Genomic DNA, 17,863 nt, shown 5'->3' with positions numbered 1-17,863 from the left:
CTGCTTTCATCTCCTCCTTCACTTTGCTCCTGAAAGCCTTCTTCTTCATGTTGAGGACAGCTTTGACTTCCTGTGTTACCCACGGTTTGTTATTAGGGTAACACCGTACCGTCTTAGCAGGGGCGACCGTGTCCACACAAAAGTTGAGGTAGTCTGTAAGACAGTGTGTCGCCCCCTCTATGTCCTCACCATGTGGGCTCAGAAGCACGTCCCAGTCTGTGGTGTCATAACAGTCTCTCAGAGCATCCTCTTTTTCTGGGGTCCATCTCCTGATGGAGCGTGTTGTGACAGGCTGCCTTTGGACGAGGGGTGTGTATTGTGGCTGTAGGTAAACCAGGTTGTGGTCTGACTTCCCTAGTGGGGGGAGGGGGGTGGCTCTGTATGCATCTCTCACATTAGCATACAGTAGGTCAATTGTCCTGTTGCTCCTTGTGGGACAATTCACAAACTGGTGAAAAGCAGCCAGAGTAGAATCCAGTGTGGCATGATTAAAGTCTCCAGATATAATAATGAAAGCTTCGGGGTGTTGTGTCTGGAGTCTTGCTGTGACTGTGTGTATTTTCTCACAGGCAGCTGTTGCGTCGGCCCTCGGAGGGATGTAAACACACACACAGATCACATGACTGAACTCCCGAGGTAGATAATATGGCCGCAAGCTAACAGCTAGCAGCTCCAGGTCCGGACGGCATACCGAAACTTTAACGGAGACGTGTCCGGGGTTGCAGTATCTGTTGTTAACGTAGACAATGAGTCCCCTACCTCTGCTTTTTCCGCTGGCCTGCGTGTCCCTATCGGCTCTCACGGATGTGAAACCGCATAGGTCTATGTTAGCTTGTGGCGTTAGCTCGGTTAGCCACGTCTCCGTGAAGATAAACAAACTGCACTCACGGTATAGTCGGTGGTTGTTCAGAGCACACAGTTCGTCCATTTTATTCGGTAGCGAGTTCACGTTGCCCATTATCACTGTCGGGATTGATGGTTTGAATCGCCTCCGGTGATCCGCTTTTCTCGCTCCAGCCTTGCAGCCTCTGTAGCTCCTCTTTATCTCAGCCGGGATGTTGTGTCGCATGCCGGTCTGTCCCTTTGTTCTTAGAGCCAGCAGCTCCGCTCTCGAGTAGATGAAGGAGCTGGTTCCAGAAGTTTTAAAAAGTGCATTATCCATCTTGTATCGCTATATCTAAGAGGTAGAAGTACAGTAACTAGAGGAAGGTGAAATAAAGTTTGAAAGCCTAGTCTAAAAAAGTTAAAAGTTAAGAAAAAGTGCGGTGTTGCAGAGCTACTTGGAAAGGCTGCCGTCACTCCAGCGCCATCTTGAATGAAATACTATAGTATTAAAAGACCCAAAGCAGATGCCCATTAATGAGGGCACATTAACAACATTGCTTTTGGCTGTTTTCACCAATGTCTTGTTCTGCTGGCTGAGGCCACCTACAACACACCAGGGCCAGTGCTGCTGGCCGAGGCTAACTACACCACACAAGGCCCTGTGCTGGTTCCTGAGGCCATCTTCAAAAATCCATGGCCTGTGATGCTGGATAAATGCTAAACTGAGTCTTTGGGTTAGGGTATTAGGCAAGCATGCAGGTAGGGTTATAGGATTGTGTTCGTAACTTCAGGTACTGGCCACCTCATCACTTGATTCCATAAATTGACACATTGTGCTGTGGGCAGCAGCTTACGGCCATACCACCCTGAGCACGCCTGATCTCGGAAGCAAAGCAGGGCTGGGCTTGGTTAGTACTTGGATGGGAGACTGCCTGGGAATACCTGGTGCTGTAAGCCTATCTTTTTTATGTCACTGAACTGCTTTTGATCCAGAGAAGGGGTGTATTAAAAGACCCAAAGCAGCTGCCCATTAATGAGGGCAAATTAACGACATTGCTTTTGGCTGTTTTCACCAATGTCTTGTTCTGCTGGCTGAGGCCACATACAACACACCAGGGCCAGTGCTGCTGGCCGAGGCTAACTACACCACACCAGGCCCTGTGCTGGTTCCTGAGGCCATCTTCAAAATTCCAGGGCCTGTGATGCTGGATAAATGCTAAACTGAGTCTTTGGCTTAGGGTATTAGGCAAGCATGCAGGTAGGGTTATAGGATTGTGTTCGTAACTTCAGGTACTGGCCACCTCATCACTTGATTCCATAAATTGACACATTGTGCTGTGGGCAGCAGCTTACGGCCATACCACCCTGAGCACCCCTGACCTCGTCTGATCTCGGAAGCTAAGCAGGGCTGGGCTTGGTTAGTACTTGGATGGGAGACTGCCTGGGAATACCTGGTGCTGTAAGCCTTTCATTTTCATGTCATTGAACTGCTTTTGATCCAGAGAAGGGGTGTATTAAAAGACCCAAAGCAGATGCCCATTAATGAGGGCACATTAACAACATTGCTTTTGGCTGTTTTCACCAATGTCTTGTTCTGCTGGCTGAGGCCACCTACAACACACCAGGGCCAGTGCTGCTGGCCGAGGCTAACTACACCACACCAGGCCCTGTGCTGGTTCCTGAGGCCATCTTCAAAAATCCAGGGCCTGTGATGCTGGATAAATGCTAAACTGAGTCTTTGGCTTAGGGTATTAGGCAAGCATGCAGGTAGGGTTATAGGTTTGTGTTCGTAACTTCAGGTACTGGCCACCTCATCACTTGATTCCATAAATTGAAACATTGTGCTGTGGGCAGCAGCTTACGGCCATACCACCCTGAGCACGCCTGACCTCGTCTGATCTCGGAAGCTAAGCAGGGCTGGGCTTGGTTAGTACTTGGATGGGAGACTAACTGGGAATACCTGGTGCTGTAAGCCTTTCGTTTTCATGTCATTGAACTGCTTTTGATCCAGAGAAGGGGTGTATTAAAAGACCCAAAGCAGCTGCCCATTAATGAGGGCACATTAACGACATTGCTTTTGGCTGTTTTCACCAATGTCTTGTTCTGCTGGCTGAGGCCACTTACAACACACCAGGGCCAGTGCTGCTGGCCGAGGCTAACTACACCACACCAGGCCCTGTGCTGGTTCCTGAGGCCATCTTCAAAAATCCAGGGCCTGTGCTGCTGGATAAATGCTAAACTGAGTCTTTGGCTTAGGGTATTAGGCAAGCATGCAGGTAGGGTTATAGGATTGTGTTCGTAATTTCAGGTACTGGCAACCTCATCACTTGATTCCATAAATTGACACATTGTGCTGTGGGCAGCAGCTTACGGCCATACCACCCTGAGCACCCCTGACCTCGTCTGATCTCAGAAGCTAAGCAGGGCTGGGCTTGGTTAGTACTTGGATGGGAGACTGCCTGGGAATACCTGGTGCTGTAAGCCTTTCATTTTCATGTCATTGAACTGCTTTTGATCCAGAGAAGGGGTGTATTAAAAGACCCAAAGCAGATGCCCATTAATGAGGGCACATTAACAACATTGCTTTTGGCTGTTTTCACCAATGTCTTGTTCTGCTGGCTGAGGCCACCTACAACACACCAGGGCCAGTGCTGCTGGCCAAGGCTAACTACACCACACCAGGCCCTGTGCTGGTTCCTGAGGCCATCTTCAAAAATCCAGGGCCTGTGATGCTGGATAAATGCTAAACTGAGTCTTTGGGTTAGGGTATTAGGCAAGCATGCAGGTAGGGTTATAGGATTGTGTTCCTAACTTCAGGTACTGGCCACCTCATCACTTGATTCCATAAATTGACACATTGTGCTGTGGGCAGCAGCTTACGGCCATACCACCCTGAGCACGCCTGACCTCGTCTGATCTCAGAAGCTAAGCAGGGCTGGGCTTGGTTAGTACTTGGATACGAGACTGCCTGGGAATACCTGGTGCTGTAAGCCTTTCATTTTCATGCCATTGAACTGCTTTTGATCCAGAGAAGGGGTGTATTAAAAGACCCAAAGCAGATGCCCATTAATGAGGGCACATTAACAACATTGCTTTTGGCTGTTTTCACCAATGTCTTGTTCTGCTGGCTGAGGCCACCTACAAAACACCAGGGCCAGTGCTGCTGGCCGAGGCTAACTACACCACACCAGGCCCTGTGCTGGTTCCTGAGGCCATCTTCAAATTCCAGGTCCTGTGCTTCTGGATAAATGCTAAAATGAGTCTTTGGGTTAGGGTATTAGGCAAGCATGCAGGTAGGGTTATAGGATTGTGTTCGTAACTTCAGGTACTGGCCACCTCATCACTTGATTCCATAAATTGACACATTGTGCTATGGGCAGCAGCTTATGGCCATACCACCCTGAGCACGCCTGACCTCGTCTGATCTCGGAAGCTAAGCAGGGCTGGGCTTGGTTAGCACTTGGATGGGAGACTGCCTGGGAATACCTGGTGCTGTAAGCCTTTCGTTTTCATGTCATTTAACTGCTTTTGATCCAGAGAAGGGGTGTATTAAAAGACCCAAGCAGCTGCCCATTAATGAGGGCACATTAACGACATTGCTTTTGGCTGTTTTCACCAATGTCTTGTTCTGCTGGCTGAGGCCACCTACAACACACCAGGGCCAGTGCTGCTGGCCGAGGCTAACTACACCACACAAGGCCCTGTTCTGGTTCCTGAGGCCATCTTCAAAAATCCAGGGCCTTTGCTGCTGGATAAATGCTAAACTGAGTCTTTGGCTTAGGGTATTAGGCAAGCATGCAGGTAGGGTTATAGGATTGTGTTCGTAACTTCAGGTACTGGCCAACTCATCACTTGATTCCATAAATTGACACATTGTGCTGTGGGCAGCCGCTTACAGCCATACCACCCTGAGCACGCCTGACCTCGTCCGATCTCGGAACCTAAGCAGGGCTTGGGCTTGGTTAGTACTTGGATGGGAGACTGCCTGGGAATACCTGGTGCTGTAAGCCTTTCATTTTCATGTCATTGAACTGCTTTTGATCCAGAGAAGGGGTGTATTAAAAGACCCAAAGCAGCTGCCCATTAATGAGGGCACATTAACGACATTGCTTTTGGCTGTTTTCACCAATGTCTTGTTCTGCTGCCTAAGGCCACATACAACACACCAGGGCGAGTGCTGTTGGCCGAGGCTAACTACACCACACCAGGCCCTGTGCTGGTTCCTGAGGCCATCTTCAAAAATCCAGGGCCTGTGCTGCTGGATAAATGCTAAAATCAGTCTTTGGGTTAGGGTATTAGGCAAGCATGCAGGTAGGGTTATAGGATTGTGTTCGTAACTTCAGTTACTGGCCACCTCATCACTTGATTCCATAAATTGACACATTGTGCTGTGGGCAGCAGCTTACTACCATACCCCCCTGAGCACGCCTGACCTCGTCTGATCTCAGAAGCTAAGCAGGGCTGGGCTTGGTTAGTACTTGAATGGGAGACTGCCTGGGAATACCTGGTGCTGTAAGCCTTTCATTTTCATGTCATTGAACTGCTTTTGATCCAGAGAAGGGGTGTATTAAAAGACCCAAAGCAGCTGCCCATTAATGAGGGCACATTAACGACATTGCTTTTGGCTGTTTTCACCAATGTCTTGTTCTGCTGGCTGAGGACACCTACAACACACCAGGGCCAGTGCTGCTGGCCGAGGCTACCTTCACCACACCAGGCCCTGTGCTGGTTCCTGAGGCCATCTTCAAAAATCCAGGGCCTGTGCTGCTGGATAAATGCTAAACTGAGTCTTTGGGTTAGGGTATTAGGCAAGCATGCAGGTAGGGTTATAGGATTGTGTTTGTAACTTCAGGTACTGGCCACCTCATCACTTGATTCCATAAATTGACACATTGTGCTCTGGGCAGCAGCTTGCGGCCATACCGCCCTGAGCACGCCTGACCTCGTCTGATCTCGGAAGCTAAGCAGAGCTGGGCTTGGTTAGTACTTGGATGGGAGACTGCCTGGGAATACCTGGTGCTGTAAGCCTTTCTTTTTCATGTCATTGAACTGCTTTTGATCCAGAGAAGGGGTGTATTACAGTTTTTTCTGATTGCTTAAGCACATTTTTTGTAACTATTGGCTATTTTTGCAAAATTCTACACACAAATAAGAAAACCTGTCACCCAATTATCAAAACATTGTAGTTCTCTTGCAAAAGCGAACACAGCTAGATTAACTCTTCACACCTTCGTAAAAATGGTGTTTTCGTATCAAACAGTACACACAAGCCATCATCTACTAAGCACACAATGCGCCAACTGCACACTCATGGTATGAATACAAAACACATCTGGCTTTTGCTTTCTCTGTGCACAAGCTAGGCCATGTCAGTTTGAGCTCATACTTTTGTCATAGGACTGTAAACATGGAGGGATCCAAACTTCAAGTACTGGTGTTTATTTACACACATCAAAACAAACACAAGTGTTTATTTCCAAGTATAGGATTATTTGCAGTTGCCATGTTGATTATATGGGTTTCTTGGTCTGCAGTGAACATGCGTCCTCTGCCCCCAGCATCTGGTCATCTAGCAATTCTGTAAAGTAACAATTTCAGTATTTTTACATCTATGGTATTGTTGTGTTTCTCATTAGCATATGGCAGTGCTACAAATCTTAGTGCAAAGTGACTGTACTAACCAATTCTCATTTCAAAATGTCCTTATGGTGCTTGCTACAGTGTAGCGGCTCGAGTTAGGCTGAACCCGTCGGCCAGCTTCCCTCAGGGTCATTCCACGGTTGATTACATGGTCCACTATTGTAGCTCTGATGTCATCAGCAATTCTATTTCTTACTCTTCTAACCCTTCCTCTCCCCCCTCCTCGTCCTCTCCCCCCTCCTCGTCCTCCTCTTGTTCCTCCTTGTCCTTGTCGTCCTCTTCATCCTACTTCTTCACCTCCACGTCCTCTTCCTCGGCCTCCTCTACTTCTCACTCTTCCTGCTCCCTCAATTGTACTCCACACACAGAGCTTACCTGTATTATAGTGCTTGGGCTGATTGCAAAGTGAACTAATTATCTAAAAAAGTTTTTACATGTGACAGTGTGCCAGACAGTTGGCAAAATAGTGTAAATAATAGCCATAAATGTGTATAGTTTTGCTAGGAGTGTGTTGATCATTTGGAAATTGAGTGTAAAGCAGTGAGTTGTGTTTACAGTTCTGCAAAAAGAGTGCTGTGCAGTGGATTGTAGCTACAGGTTTGCAAAGTGTGTGTTACAAAATGGCAAACTGAGTGCAAAGCAGTGTTTGTGCTTTTAGTTTTGCAAACTCAGTGAGTGGTTTTGCTATAAGTATTAATAGTTTTAGAAATTGTGCTATAAGAATCACAGTTAGTGTTTAAGCATTCAGAAAAAACTGTAAAAGACCCAAAGCAGCTGCCCATTAATGAGCGCACATTAACGACATTGCTTTTGGCTGTTTTCACCAATGTCTTGTTCTGCTGGCTGAGGCCACCTACAACACACCAGGGCCAGTGCTGCTGGCCGAGGCTAACTACACCACACCAGGCCCTGTGCTGGTTCCTGAGGCCATCTTCAAAAATCCAGGGCCTGTGCTGCTGGATAAATGCTAAACTGAGTCTTTGGGTTAGGGTATTAGGCAAGCATGCAGGTAGGGTTATATACGGTGGCCCTGAAGTGCAAATCACACCAACAAATTGCTAAACACAACAACAAAATTGAGAGGCCCTGAAGTGCAAATCACACCAACAAATTGCTAAACACAACAACAAAATTGAGAAACACAAAAACAAATGGAGAATCACAAAACAAAATTGAGAAGCACAAAAACAAAATTGAGAAGCAGAAAAACAAAATTGAGAAGCACAAAAACAAAACTGAGAATCACAAAATCAAATTAAGAAGCACAAAAACAAAACTGAGAATCACAAAATCAAATTAAGAAGCACAAAAACAAAATTGAGAAGCACAAAAACAAAACTGAGAATCACAAAATCAAATTAAGAAGCACAAAAACAAAACTGAGAATCACAAAATCAAATTAAGAAGCACAAAAACAAAAGAAGAATCACAAAAACAAAATGAGAAGCACAATTTCATTAAGAAAACCGGAAAGGGTAGGTACCAGTCGGCAACAGGAGACATCACTGATTGGATGTCCGCGCTGTTCATCTTTGGAACCGGAAGTTACTCTGACTGTAGCGCATTTTTTTCAAACATGAACATTAGCGGTGACCCAAACATAGCTGTCGCTATTCGAGAATATTTTGATTCAGGACATACATGCGAGGTGATACTGGATATGCTCAAGTGTAATCGTGACATTTCAATTAGTATGCGTACACTGAAAACGCATTTAAAAGAATCTGGACTGTACAGACGAGGCAACTATTCTCCACTTCCTGAGGTGAGGCGTGCCATTTTGTCCGAGCTTCGAGGACCAGGACAATTGTTTGGATATCGGACCATGTGGCAAGTTCTCAAACAAAAACACAAGCTGCGTGTCAAGCGTGATGTAGTTATGAGGCTGTTGAGACAACTAAATCCTCAAGGAATCGCTCTGAGAACTCGAAGGAGGTTCACAAGACGCACGTATCACTCCATGGGGCCCAATTACATATGGCATGTGGCTATGATAAACTGAAACCCTTTGGCTTGGCCCTGTCAGGATGTATAGATGGCTTTTCAAGAAGACTGATGTGGCTTGTGTGTGGAGCAACAAACAACAACCCGGCTGTTATAGCTCACAATTATATAAACTGTGTAAAGAGTCTTGGTGTGATACCAATGAGATTACGAACAGACTTCGGGACTGAGAATGGGACTATGGCAGCAATACAGTGTACCCTCCGTCACGCGCACACGGACTATTATGCTGGATCGTCAAGCCACAGTTACGGATCATCTACTGGGAATCAGCGCATCGAGTCATGGTGGTCTTATTTCAGAAGAGGAAGGTGGGTACATTTGTGTCTGGTAGGTGTAAGCTACAGTGAAAGCTGATCAGATCGTTTTTTGTTTTTTTTTACATGAATTTAAGAAAATAGAGTAGCGTCCTGCTGGACGTGTTGAAAAGTTGGATGAGATAGACGTTAACAGCCGTCACTTTATTGCAGGAACTCAAAATGGTCACTGTCAGCTGTTGTGCCGAAATGATCATGCTTGCCTAGATTTAACGACGCCAATACAAAATGAAAAACTCAGACCAAACTCTCCACTCCTCACAATCAACACACAGAACAGAGTGAAAAGAATACAGCATTTTTAACAAGAACATTACTGCAGGGTCGCTACAATATTTATGGAAAACTAATATGCATTACTTTGTTTGACATCCATTTGTGGCATGTTTTAAATGGGACCAAAATGTAACAAACCCTATAAAATGACCAAGAACAAAGCTAAATTGATTCTTAAATATTAATTATATACCCAGGTCTCAGTTTTGGATGGACCTTTTTGGAGACCTAAGAGACTCTGGAAACTTAAATGGAAGCCACGAACACCAATGCTTGCTGAGATTCTGCTTCAGAGGGGTTCTACAGAAAGACCTGGATGAATGCAAAGACCTCTGGAACAAACACAGGATCCGGCCAAGCAGACTTGCATCGTGTCCAGGGGGGATTCCAAACGAACTCTATCTCTTGCCTCACAGGTATTTGAGTTCTTAACAAAATGAATTAACCTTTTGCATCAAACTAAATGCAAGGTGTTGTTATTGCTTAAGTTGGTTAATATATATTCATAATTTTACACATAAGTATGATAGAGCAGTTTATAACATTTCACTGCATGCGTTGATTTATATAGTTCCATATTGTCAGCAAAAAATCCTTCACTGTTCTATTTTCATTTTGCAGATATGGTTCAAGAGACGGTGGATTTGCTGTTGAGGAGAGGGAACTGGATGTGTTTCCCGAGGAGGGGCTACCGGTTGGATTGTGTGGTGATCCAAACATTGAGGAATATTTACAACAGGCTGTACAACAAAACACACTGCAGCAGCCACAAGACTGGGAATCGGCCACAGAACTGTATTTGGCCCTGAAGGACATAGCTGGGTTTTAGATACCAACTGAACTTCAGTTTGTAATGACATTTGTCAGAGTTACTCTGACGAAGACACACACGGTGTCGAAACGTTAGTTTCTTTCCTTTTTTTGCACCTAATAAAACCTTTGGACTTACTTGAGTGCTCCAGCCCTTCTGTTTTTCCTTCATTTTTTAATGTTAGTAGTGTTTCCTTTCCCTCTTGCTAAATTGAATATAATATTGTTCATAATATACAGCAACTGGCATGGATTTAAATATTAACATTTAACCACAAGGAAACATTTAAAATTTTCTTTAATAAAACCATTTACAAATAGTGTCCAGCATTTCTGTCACTTTTCCAACATACAATATTCAGAAAAAACAACTAAAACAACTAAATGTTTAACAATATGGAAGTTGCTTGTCACATGAATGTGTTAAGTAGTGTGCCAACGGCAGCTGAACCTAACAGGGTAACTCAGTAACTGTAACTTGATGACCTTGCTGATTTAAGAACATCCAAATCCTGGAGCATTTTGAATTCCAAAGTCCATGTTGGCCTTAAAGATGCTGTATGAGTCACAGATGGGTAGCTTCAGAGTATTTGCACAGGTGTTTGCAACTGGAAAAGGCGAATCACTTAAAAACTGGATGCATGGTGGTGGTGTCATTCCTGCCGGTGGAACTGCCGTCAGCCCTGTGGCAAACATCATCAAATCTTCCAGGCACACTGCTGTTGCCTTCTCTGAAAGAAGAAAGTAAACACTGTAGTACATTACAGAAAATTAAATTCCTTACCTCTCCTTTCATAAAACTATAAACAAATAAAAACGGCCATTCAAACCTTCACAATCAAGGAGATAATCTGCCCAAAAGCCAAGTGTTAGGACCTCCTTATGCCGCTTGTTGCTTCCTGCTGGGCTGAGATCTGGTCTGAACATGCTCTCCAGTTCTGAAGCAGTCAGGGCCTTGGCAGAGAAGCATAGGAGTGGGGCCAGCACACTGGAATGTTGTTGCAGTGCACTTAAAAAATTCAGACTTTCCAGTCCATCTTTAAATCTGCAAAGGATAGACAAATAACTAATAATTGGTTTATAGCTATAACTATTGCAGTCTTCTAAATTGTGTTTAAATGTCTTTACCTACTAGATCTTTCATTATAAATTTGGACAGATTTCAAATGCATAGAATCACTCATACACAAAAACAATCCATAGTGCTCAGAAATTAACTGTGACAGCAAAAAAAGAAGAGCTCATTGGGATTTCAGCATTTAAAAAAAAATAGTGCTTTCACACTGGAATAAACAAGTGTGTCAAACAAGGGCTCACCTCTTTTTATAAATAACTGAAAAATTAATCATGTTGCATGACTATGATTATTATGGGTCATTGTGAACAATAAATGTATACTAAATTAGAGTTCTAGTGTCAAAAGGTTAATAGCGTGCAACAGTGGCTCAGGAATTAACTTGTTGTTCATCAGATCACACGGATGCTACTAAATCAGTTTTTTCATATACATCTGAAGGTCTGAAAATGTCAGTGGCTGCTGTGATGAGCAACTGGCCATCCTGAATTTAAAAGGAGTAATGAGTTTACCGTTGAATGACACTTTGGTTTCTTTCAAGGATGTACCATCTGAGGTACTCCTCCACAAATGCTTGTTTCTCACTGCTCTCATCCAGCAGTTTGGAAGATTGTGCTGTTTTGCAAAATAAGATTATGCAAAGACTCCTCTGATTCAGCTTTCAGGACCTATAAAAAAAAAAAAAAAGGTTTACTGTAAGAAAAACAAAAATATAATTTTCACTACTTTTATGATTCATTCAAACATTGGATTAAAAAAATAATCAATTTGTTATTTCACTTGTGTTGTTGGGAGGTGGAAATCTGTCCTTTCAGATTACAGAATCTACCTTGAACCTACTTTCAAGATATGATCCAACCCGGATAACTTTTATCCTGATTAAATCTTTTAAACTGGCCCCAAGTGTCTTCTAAGTAAACCCATTCCCTGAGCCTAGGTAATTTTCTACCTGATGTAGAACTTTTGTGATCTCCTCATCTTGCACATCTTCTACAGTGGCGCTGAAACTCTGATTCCCTGTGATGTGGTTGACCAGGTTCTTGGAGAGGAAATGTGGTGCTGGTCCCCCATGCACAATGGATACAGCGATCATCTTTCCTGCTAAAAAGTACTCATCTTGCCTGGCAGCTGTTATACAGGGCACATAATTATCATGGTTAATTGCTATTAAATATGCTAATGAAAAAAATAAGCCAATTTTTATTAAAATTTCCATTGTAATAATTACGGAGAAAACATCCACCTCTTGAATTATATACAAGATAACGGCTCTCTGGAGGTCCATCAAAGATGGGGCGATTTCTCAGACTGCCCATAAGAAGTGTGAGGAATTCACGCCTCGGGCCACCTGTATCCAAACCTTCTTCAAAGCTGCCAGCATCATCATTAAACTTGATGAACATGTCGTAGTTGTCAGAGTATGTGCTGCGTCGAAATCCTCTAACAGCTCCATCCCATACAGCTGACCTTGATATATTGAACCTGCTGACCTTCTTGTGGTCAAGTTCCAGTGCCAAATTTGCAATAATTTCATGTGCCTGCAAATTGGTGTCTCTAAAAAAAAAAAGGGAAACTTATTTTTTAAAGGTGTATATACTTCTCTCATGATTGCATGATGTCTTGTACAGAACAAGATGGCGGTTAATTGGATTCAAATGTTTAAATTACTAACACAGGTTCTTCTGGGGGCTCAGCTTTGGCTTCGTTAGGAGTAGGATCTTCATCATCAATCACAATCGGTTCAAACAGCTGTGTGTAGTTTCTGCAGAGTGAAAACATGTACACAAAGTGTAGATGCAAAAAGACAAATGCATAAACATGCAGTTCCAGTTTTATAGAACGATTCTACTATTTTTTTTTTCTGAAGAATCTAATGTAAAAGAGTCAAACTACATACATTTATAATAATTGTGTGTATATATTTTGTGAAACCCTCTGGAATAATTACTCAAGATACAACGCACCTGTAACAGGAGCTCTCGACAGTGAGGCATTCAGTAGTGCCTGTATCGTTTTCTTCTTCCAAATCTATGACCTGGAAATACAGAAATGAGGATGAATGAAAATTCATATTTGACCAATTGATAATTATTTTAATATAGGGAGCCTAAGTCTCCTCCCCTTCTGGTCTGCTCATGGGTCCCTGAACAAAAGAAAAATGAATGGAAGTGAATGGAGCTATAAAAGTTATTTTCTGGTCTGCTTTGCCTTACTCTCTGAATCACACATATGTTGTACTTCAATTTAAATAATAAATAATTGTGTTTCGACTATGTCTGTAATGTAATTTGAGGTTTGTTAGCTTGTAAAAATTCGTCATTAAAATGACTACAAGTCAGATGTCACAAATATGACGTCGCCTCAGAAGCTTTTCTCCCCCAGCGTAGCTGCTAATTATCACATGGCCAGATTTATAGTGGTTTTCTCCACATCATCCTGGAAGAAGGATTCGAAGCTCGCTAAACAAAACTAAGCTTTTCCTCTTCTCTGTGTCTGGTTCGATGATGTCAATTTTGTGAGACGAACATTTACATTTCGCCACGTCTTTTCAAACAAAACCTAAAATAACCTTTGCCACCTGTCGCTTAAGCACTTTTTGGCATCAAAATGTGTTTATATACTTCACGGACATCATATTTTAAATCCATGGCACACAGCAAACGGGATCAGAAAATAATTTTTATTGGCTCATAGACTCCTATTTTTTTAGCAGTAGGGGACCCATGGTCCGGAAGTAGATGGATGTACCTTAGGTTCCCTATCCCAATAGATTATCTAAAGGTACAATAAGTAAGAATGAAATAAGAATAACATCCTGTGGTCAAATTTGTGTACTGCAGTCTATCTTTATAAACAAACGAGTGACTCTCCCTCCTCTCGTTCCATGAGTTTCATGGCTACGGATCAGCGCCAGAAGATTCTAGATGACAAAGACGAGTCATACACAGTTTCAATGTAACCTTCTTTCCAACATGATTGAGACATTAGACTGCTTTGTGATTATTTCATGTAGTATGACTTATTGTACCTTTAAGGGGTGGATGTTATAATCTATTGATAGTATGAAAATTGAGGATGTGAAATGCATTGTATAATAACAATGAATAAGCAAACAGTGAATCGTTATCTAATTGCAAAGTAAAGGCGGTGGAGATTGTCTGCTGCACTGTTTTACAAATAAAAAAGTTTTTTACCTGTTGTACTTCATTAGCAAGCACAAGATCCCCAGCACCCTTCCTTAGAGAACAAAGAAAAGCATTATTGTTGTGTACTGTGAAAATATTAATTGACACTTTGAAAATATTTAAGCATCTTGATTAAGAAACAAGCAATACAAGTATTATGTAGTCCATGTTCCAAAAACCATATACAGAATGAATGACAAAAGTGTATATCTCATTAATACAAAGTGTAGGCAAAAAACAGTAAAAGATTACATGTTCTTAAAATATCACTTACTCATATTCTGCCGCTTTCTGTAAAGGACTGCTTTCATGTTGAAGTTCCCATGGCTGAAACAAACAAACAAACAAACAAACAAACAAACAAACACACGCGAGCACGCACACACACACACAAAATGTATTTCACATATAACTATTAACTGTTTTACTGAACTGAGGCAAATGGTGGTGGCTAAACAACAAGAAAACTCTATAGAAAATTTTAAATTGTACTTACCAGTGTATCAGCAAGATCAAACTCAGAGGGCCTTTTAATAACAATCTCTGGGTCAGAGTCAGACAAGTCTAAATTTTCTCCAACTACAAAACATGAAAACAAATCAAGCTAAGCTAACTAAATTCATACTAATGTATGAAACTTTATTTGATCATCAATAATAGATTAATACGAAAGGCATAAAGTTAGCATTGAAAACTCATGACTCAGTAGATCCAAAAATGGCTGAATTTCATGTTTCCAGGAAGAAACATAACATATACAAGCTAATTTAGGGAGCAATGGTGGCAGAGGAGTTAAAAGCCCGCCCTGTAATCAAAAGGTTGAAGGTTTGAGCCCTGCTCAGTCTGTCGCAGTCGTTGTGTCCTTGGGCAAGACACTCCACCCTCCATGCCAGGTGGTGGTAGTGGGAGGGATAGGTGGCATCTGTGTACAGCAGCCTTGCTTCAGTCAGTGAATCCCAGGACAGTTGTGTCCACATTGTAGCTAATCACCAGCAATGTGTGTGGGTGAATAACTGGTTTTGTTGTGAAGTGTCTTGGGGGGGTTGTAGAACCCTAGAAGGTGCTATATCAAATACAGGCCATTCACCATTTTTATGTAGGTATGCTATTGACTTGGGTGCTTTATGCGTAATGTTATCATTTCACAATTTCAAAATTAGCAGTTGTTGAAACTAAGGGAATGTGTGTCAAAATCCAAACAAACATTAGCAGCTTACCATCTTCAAAGTCACTCTTCAAGCAGATGAAAACAGTGATTCTTTGATAAGGCTTGCCAACTTCAGCCTTATAAGCCTCAAGTGTAAATGGTCTTTGTGTTCCAGGGACAGTAATGACCTCAGTGCCATCCGGATACAGAAGAAGGAAAGGTCCATCTTTTAGATCTTTGTTAAAGTCCTTCATTTTTTTAACAGCTTGATTGAGCAGACTTGTGGCAGTAGCGTCAGGGTCTGTTGTTAGGAAAATAGTTTTTCCACGGTATGGCTTCAAACCACCCTTTTTAATGGTCATCAAGCCGACATTTATCTGTAAGGAAAAAGACATGAACAATGGGCCAAGTAGATACTAATATGACTCTAAGCAGATCTATTCAAACTTGAATATTTATTAACTGCAAAAGAGGGATCTTCCTGACAACCTAAATGTACAATTACTCGTAAACAATTGTTCTTATTCTGGATAGCTTTACTACACTGAACATTTTCTACACAACTCCCCTAAGGAATAACAAAAGAATGTCATTAGAAAATTAACTTCAACTTGTTTTCAGACTGAGCTAGCCAAACTACCTGAACCTTTCTTTTTTCCTTTTTCTTTAAGCCCTTCCTCCCTTCAGAAAACTTTTACCTCTCTTCATTTTTCTTTTTTCTGTATTCTATGAAGGTGCTGAAGGTTGGAGTCGGGCAGTTTGAGGTAGTCTGTGATGCTAAAGGGAAACAAAGGAAAAATGTACTACAATGTCACACATTAAAGACATTAATTCATGTGACATTCCATTGTCCACACAACACGCAAATAAGGACAACACTGAATAATCTCACTAGAAAATTTCTACCAAGGAATGACAATGCAACTGATACTACTGACCAATACAATTCTACACCAGTAAGTTTTAATGTATAGACACATAATAGTGTTAGTTCCTAAAGTTAACCAAACATAATAAATGAACTAATTTATTATCGTTTCAGTTGTGGAAATGCTCAGAGGACTGTTCCACGAAGCAAGCTAATCCCAAAAGCCAGGCTCACTCTGAAAATCCAGGCTCGATTGCCCCAAATTCGGTTCCAGCAACGAGGCTAACCTGCAGTCTTTCTGCTCATTCATTATGCAATATGCTTGTGGACAAGTCTGGTCCGTGGCACCCTAGCTGCGAGGTTTGTTAACACTAGAACTGCCTTCAAACCTTCACTACTAGAAAGGTCTTGAGCAGTCATTTTGACAGCTGCGTGCATTTTCAAATGAGCCTCGATTTTCTGAGCTCGCTTAGTGGAACAGCCCTCTGGTCTGCTATGGTCTGGAAACAGCTAACGCTAGGCTAATAAATCAATTAATAACAAACATTTTATTATGCTTATTAACTTACTCAATGGGAGTGAAGTGTCTCCGATGCAAGATGCGTGATAAAGCCTCTCGCCACAGCCGCTGCAAAAGTTCGGTGACTCCTCAACCAGCTTTTTCCCACAGCTAGGACAAAACATTCCGCCGTTCTTCTTCAAACGAAATGCGCTACAGGCAGAGTAACTTCCGGTTCCAAAGACGAACAGCGCGGACATCCAATCAGTGATGTCTCCTGTTGCCGAATGGTACCTACCCTTTCCGGTTTTCTTAACGTAATTGTGTTTCTCAATTTGTTTTTGTGATTCTTCTTTTGTTTTTGTGCTTCTCAATTTTGTTTTTGTGCTTCTTAATTTGATTTTGTGATTCTCAGTTTTGTTTTTGTGCTTCTCAATTTTGTTTTTGTGCTTCTTAATTTGTTTTTGTGATTCTTATTTTGTTTTTGTGCTTCTCAATTTTGTTTTTGTGCTTCTTAATTTGATTTTGTGATTCTCAGTATTGTTTTTGTGCTTCTCAATTTTGTTTTGTGATTCTCCATTTGTTTTTGTGTTTCTCAATTTTGTTGTTGTGTTTAGCAATTTGTTGGTGTGATTTGCACTTCAGGGCCTCTCAATTTTGTTGTTGTGTTTAGCAATTTGTTGGTGTGATTTGCACTTCAGGGCCACCGTAGTTATAGGATTGTGTTCGTAACTTCAGGTACTGGCCACCTCATCACTTGATTCCATAAATTGACACATTGTGCTGTGGGCAGCAGCTTACGGCCATACCACCCTGAGCACGCCTGACCTCGTCTGATCTCAGAAGCTAAGCAGGGCTGGGGTTGGTTAGTGCTAGGATGGGAGACTGCCTGGGAATACCTGGTGCTGTAAGCCTTTCATTTTCATGTCACTGAACTGCTTTTGATCCAGAGAAGGGGTGTATTACAGTTTTTTCTGATTGCTTAAGCACATTTTTTGTAACTATTGGCTATTTTTGCAAAACTCTACACACAAATAAGAAAACCTGTCACCCAATTATCAAAACATTGTAGTTCTCTTGCAAAAGCGAACACAGCTAGATTAACTCTTCACACCTTCGTAAAAATGGTGATTTCGTATCAAACAGTACACACAAGCCATCATCTACTAAGCACACAATGCGCCAACTGCACACTGATGGTATGAATACAAAACACA

At 42.3% G+C, this 17,863-nt stretch overlaps 1 non-coding gene and 11 pseudogenes across 1 annotated transcript; 10 read left to right on the top strand and 2 right to left on the bottom strand.

The window, feature by feature from the left end:
• Positions 1–10,044, bottom strand: part of LOC148105257 (uncharacterized) — a 10,265-nt pseudogene extending 221 nt beyond the window's left edge.
• LOC148105266 (5S ribosomal RNA) lies at positions 1,674–1,782 on the top strand (annotated as a pseudogene).
• On the top strand, positions 2,173–2,291 carry LOC148105265 (5S ribosomal RNA; annotated as a pseudogene).
• LOC148105264 (5S ribosomal RNA) lies at positions 2,682–2,800 on the top strand (annotated as a pseudogene).
• LOC148105263 (5S ribosomal RNA) lies at positions 3,191–3,309 on the top strand. Its single transcript, XR_015718681.1, has one exon. It is a non-coding gene; the product is annotated as a 5S ribosomal RNA (ribosomal RNA).
• On the top strand, positions 3,700–3,818 carry LOC148105262 (5S ribosomal RNA; annotated as a pseudogene).
• Positions 4,208–4,326, top strand: LOC148105261 (5S ribosomal RNA; annotated as a pseudogene).
• Positions 4,716–4,835, top strand: LOC148105260 (5S ribosomal RNA; annotated as a pseudogene).
• LOC148105259 (5S ribosomal RNA) lies at positions 5,226–5,344 on the top strand (annotated as a pseudogene).
• LOC148105258 (5S ribosomal RNA) lies at positions 5,735–5,853 on the top strand (annotated as a pseudogene).
• LOC148105256 (G2/M phase-specific E3 ubiquitin-protein ligase-like) lies at positions 9,716–16,881 on the bottom strand (annotated as a pseudogene).
• A 560-nt stretch (positions 16,882–17,441) lies between these two features.
• Positions 17,442–17,560, top strand: LOC148105255 (5S ribosomal RNA; annotated as a pseudogene).
• The last annotated feature ends 303 nt before the right edge of the window (positions 17,561–17,863 follow it).

This window comes from Neolamprologus brichardi, chromosome 3 (assembly GCF_056152115.1).
Source record: "Neolamprologus brichardi isolate AB-2024 chromosome 3, ASM5615211v1, whole genome shotgun sequence".
Lineage (NCBI taxonomy): Eukaryota > Metazoa > Chordata > Actinopteri > Cichliformes > Cichlidae > Neolamprologus > Neolamprologus brichardi.
This window is presented reverse-complemented; position numbering and strand designations above follow the sequence as displayed.